Consider the following 5,598-nt stretch of genomic DNA (forward strand, 5'->3'; position numbering starts at 1 on the left):
GGTTAACTCTATTAGAATTCCAATTGAGATAACCAGAATTCTGACTGATATAATTAGATTAATTCTTTTGGTTAATCCATTTTCAACCAGACAATTTTCTCAGTGTAGGTAGGACATTGTCGTCTCGGTGAGGGGACCTCATAAATTATTTGGAGCTAGACTGTGGCTCCCGTCTCGAGCGACGGCTTCATATTTTAGCGTTGCCACGAGGCGTAAATGTTTACATTAAAGGCGACCCGCCGTCGCACAATATTGCCTTATCCTTTACCCCGCCGCGACGGGCGTTGCTTGCACGCGCGAGCTCTTCGCCGCAGTCCACCGCTCGTAAAAATCCTTGCCCTTCTCCCTTGTCCCTTCCCTCCCACATCGAACGATAGATTGGGCCAAACGAATAACATAAAGCTCCCTTCACGAATAAGTCAATTAGGACAGGACCGCTGTCGAACAGAAGCACGTTCATCGATTCGATCCAAGTCTAAAGCGAGACTGATTCAGCGGAACTCATTTCTAATAGACCAACGAATCTGTTAATTCCTTATACATCCAATTAATTTAATTAGTAATTAATTTATCAAATAATTCTTATATATTATTCTATAAACTTTTATAAAATTGTTTATTTCTTGCTGTTTAACATACATACGGAGAAAAAGAGATTAGGTACGGAATTATATAATAGATAAAAGTTTTGCTGCAATTTTTGAAATTTTTGGATTAATTTTTTCAATTAAACAATCAGAATTCCGTCAAAGTTGTATCTGTAATGTTCAGATTTTTTTTCTAACAAATTTATTATTTATTTCTATTTTCTGTTCTTGCACTAGACTGCACTAGAACTCTCTTTCTCACTTTCGACAAATATCAAATATATATACATATTATATCCATCTTTCTTACTTTGAATTCCAAAATAGATGAGCCGTTTACCCCCAAAAAGTCGCTTAGAAAGTGCACTAACCGATCAATCAACGTTCTAATGGCTGAAAATGGTTTAACTCGATTCTTCATATTATTCTGCGGAAAAACATCTATATTTAATACTGTATTTTTTTATGTGGTCATAGCTATAAACAATTTTTTGTTTAAAAAATCTAAACTTCGAATAAAAGTTCCGAAACAATTCTATATAAGTTTAATTGGACATTTCAAAATGGACATGTTTTGTCTCAGAGACTTTTTTGTTTAAATCAATATTTTTTGAGATAAAAGATGTCTAATCATTGAAATATGACAACCTTCATGATTTTTTTTTTTTAGAAACTAATCATCCAATCAGTATGAAAAAAACAAAAATATTCAGCCAGTCTTAAAGCGATGCTAAAGCCTTCTGTTTTACCCACATTTCCATTCGGTGAAAAATCTCTGTATTGGATGTACGGATTGCAAAAGTATTATTGCTTAAATTAAAGTACGCACAAACAGGACCTCAGCTGCACTGGATTTCATGAGAAAATCGAAAAAAAGTTTCAGATTCGTTAAAAATTCCCTTACTTTTGGCTCGTACAACTGTCACCTCAGATATATATTTGCTTGATATAAGAGTTTTAGAGTCCATATCTTGAAATAAGCGTGCAGCTGAGGTCACATTATTGAAACGAACGATACCGAATTTGTAGAACTAAGATTGAAAGTCTAGAAAAGAAATATTTCCACCAAATAGAAAATACGTGTATACAGATGTTTTGCGAAGACTTGGACTGTCAACAGAGCCGAAATTCCGTGTAGCAGTAGTTGCGCGGTCTTGCGATAGATGGTGCTGGCATATGTTAGATAAGAACAGATGTATGCGTTTGAGTAAGACAGAATGATATATATTATATAATATAATGTAAAAACTAAATCAAAGATGTCGCCACTATTATCGAAATTGGAATTTAAAAAGTCTGTACTATCGACCTTGATTGAGTTGGGTAATCGGTTTAGCATCCCCTTAAATTATAATAAGAATTTTATTTTAATCTGTATCTACTGTTAGTTATTGACAGTGAAAACTTTATTATAATGAAGGCGCGTTCGCGGGGTTTTCTAAAGTTCTCACTGTTAATAACAGTACAGATCAAAATAAAATAAAATTCTTGTTATATTTTAAGACTGACCAAATATTTTCGTTTTTTATTCATACTGATTGGATGGCTAGTTTCTGAGAAAAAAATCATGAAAGTAGTCATTTTTTAAGTTTAGACATTTTTTATCTCAAAAAATATTGATTTAAACAAAAAAATCTCAGAGACAAAAAATGTCTATTTTGATCCAATTAGACTTATGAAATTTTTCCGAAATTTTTATTCGAAGTTTAGATTTTTTAAACAAAAAATTGTTTTAACTATTCAACTACACATAAAAAAATGAAGTATGTATATAGATGTTTTTCGGCAGAATAATATGAGGAATCGAATTATATCATTTTTCAGCCATTAGAACGTTGATTGATCGGTTAGTGAACTGATGGGGGTAAACCGTTCACCTAAAAGTGTACACTAATTCAACCACAGAAAATAGACCTACATTTGAAAGCATAAATTTGGGACGAACTGCGGGCCTTCCTCCGATGAAAATTTTTCTCATAATTTTATACGAATTGGAACATTTTTCAGAAATACTCAGAAATATTCGAAAAATTTACATCTTCTCTCAGAATTTTTCATACACTTAAATTCTGAAATATTCTGAAATTTCTCATCCCACAATTTTTTAAAAATATTTTTTAATTTTTTAGATTTTATAATATTTTATCAAAAATTATACTTATAAAAAGTCTTAGAAATCTTACAATATTTCATAATTATGAAAAATTCTGAGAAAAAAGATGTAGATTTTCTGAGAAGTGTTCCAATTCGTAAAAAATGTGAGAAAGTTATAAAATTATATAGAAATTCTGAAAAATTATATAGAAATTTTGAAAAATTATATGAAAAATTCTGAGAAAAATTATCACTATATACGATTATTCTTAAAAAATATTGCATACGAAAATACTAAAAAAAATCAATCACATATGTAACGTATATTATTGAGAATTGAGAAAGTTACTTATAATTTTTATTATATAAATGTTGAGTACAATAAGTTTGTGTATTTTATTTTTTATACATCAGGTATTTTATCATTTGGTCAAATTTTGTATTACTTTTTGTACTCATTTTTTTTAATAAATTCAAACTAACTTAAAATGTAAGTAATTTATGAGTAACTTTCCAACACTTTGCGTATACTACAGTATTTTTATATCCATATTTTTTTAAGAATACAATTCCTGGATTGCTGAACCTAATATGTTAGACAAGCAGTGAATATCAGTCAGTTTGGCAGACAATTAATCACCTAGTGCCATCTAATTATTTAAATTCAAAGCACGCTAAGCGCATTTAACGATGGAGTGACATCTTTCGGCCGCCACAAGTACTTGATGATCTTCTATCATCACATGTGATCACTAGGGATGCGACATCGAAAGCAAAACATCGATATTTCGTATCGATACACGGCGAAAAACCTGAATATCGAGATTTCAAAAATCGAATCTTTTGGATCGATATTATCGATATTATCCGGGATATAGCAATTTATAGATACACAAAACTTTATAAGAACTTTTAACATACAATATATATACTAACAGAAAACCGCACATTGAAACAAAAGGAACATTTCTAAAGAGGTTCTAAAGTGGTCAGTGAATAAGGTACTAACCTACCTATGCCAAAAATTTTAAATTAAAAATGTGATTAGAATTATTTGTATGAAGCCCTAATTTTGAAAAATCGATTAAGTCACTTTAAATTTATATTTTTATTACAGATTATTACCTTATCGACGGATAACTTTAGAACCCTGTTAATACTATATTACGATACAAGTGGGTAAAAATTTTTTCTGCGAATGTGAGTGTTGCGGCCCGAGCCCAAAGCGATGGTTGCATTCACATTCGCAGAAAAAACTTTTTCTCGCGTGTGCCGTAACATATTTTATGTTGCAAGTGTGTGTAAAATGCGGAAGATAAAAAAAACGAAAATGTGTAAAACCGCATTTTGCTCACACTGTAACATAAAATTTTTTTTTTTCGAAAAAATGTTCATAAAAACTCCGAACTTCTAAGTCGCTTCAGCATTACAGATGTCAATTGTGAATAGGATGATCTTAGTGCAACCACTTTGGCATTCTACCTGGCAATCTGGCATTATTATAAAAGGTATTATTAAATAAATGCACGTAAATTGTTTGTTTTACAATAAGAAAGTTTTATTACTTTGCACTACCTTTATTTACATAATAAACTAGAACTTTGTTCTAAAAACGTTATTATTATTTTTATACTACTTACTGCACAGTCTTGCAACACAAATTAACAGAATACAAAAATTATTACAATAGATACTTCCTTACTTAAACATTTTGTACGAAATTTTGAACAAGAACATAGATTAATAATTTTGAATCGAGATTTTCTTTTTCAAATTTTTTTTAAGATTGATTATTATCTTATCATGTAAATATTAAAAATAATAAAAAAGATTTAAAATAGAACATTCTGTCTTTCATAAATGCCAATCTTTTTCTTCCAATGTTAAAAATAACAATTTGTCGAGGTGATCACCGGATAGCCTGTTTCGGTCATCAGACATTATGCGCCCTGCACGTGAAAAAACTCGCTCTGATGGTACAGAGGTCCCAATCATAGACAAATATTTTATTGCTACATGCTGTAGGTTGTTATTACTGCGAGCTAACCAATACTGTATTGGATTTTCTTCTAATGGAATATTATCTTCGTGAAGGTAGTATTTTAATTCTGTCGGCATTTCATCAGAATCTCGATTCGTTTGTTTTTCCTTACTTATATTTACAAGATTTTGATGGTAGGACCAAAATCCACTATTCTTGTCATTTTCAGTATTCGGTGGAGCTGGTGCGTGTACTATTTCTGTAGTCTTAGATTTATTTCTTAAAATGTTTGATATTTTGTTCACAGCTCGCACGCATGCTACAGGATTCAAAAACGAAATTTTTTTAAACCTAGGATCTAACAATGTTGCCATGGCCAATGTTGTGTTTTTTTCGATGCCATCAAACCTCTTCGCTAGTTGTATTTTTAAAAGTTTTTTTAAAATTATTCCCAAGATTAGTTGTCGATTCGAAGCTATTTATATTGTTTATCAAAGTATTAACGACAGGAATAATTTTACTAGCTGTTAAAAAAGCTGTTAAAAAAATTCTAAGTAGTAGTAAAGATCGCAGAGGTTCGACATAACCTGTTATTATCATAATTTCATAAATTGATATTTTGTCAAGTTATTATTATTCAAATAGTAGAGAATTTCGTTTATATATATCTTTTATATCATCTAAATTAGAATTAGAGTAGTATGTAAACTTGTAAACTCTGTTTCGCGCGCAATCGTGAGCATTGAACCACACCATACATCATATCATAAGTTGGGATGATCATCACCAAAAGTCCAAAATACCATGTACCATAATCCAGAAAACATACGAATGGACACAGAAAGGTCGCGGATTCCAAAATGTGCCACAACATATGTAATCAATTACAACGAGTGTACACTGAGAGTACAGTATCAGACCGACCCGCCAGTCACG

This window comes from Trachymyrmex cornetzi, unplaced genomic scaffold (assembly GCF_001594075.2).
Source record: "Trachymyrmex cornetzi isolate Tcor2-1 unplaced genomic scaffold, Tcor1.1 scaffold294, whole genome shotgun sequence".
In the NCBI taxonomy this organism is placed as follows: Eukaryota; Metazoa; Arthropoda; class Insecta; order Hymenoptera; family Formicidae; genus Trachymyrmex; species Trachymyrmex cornetzi.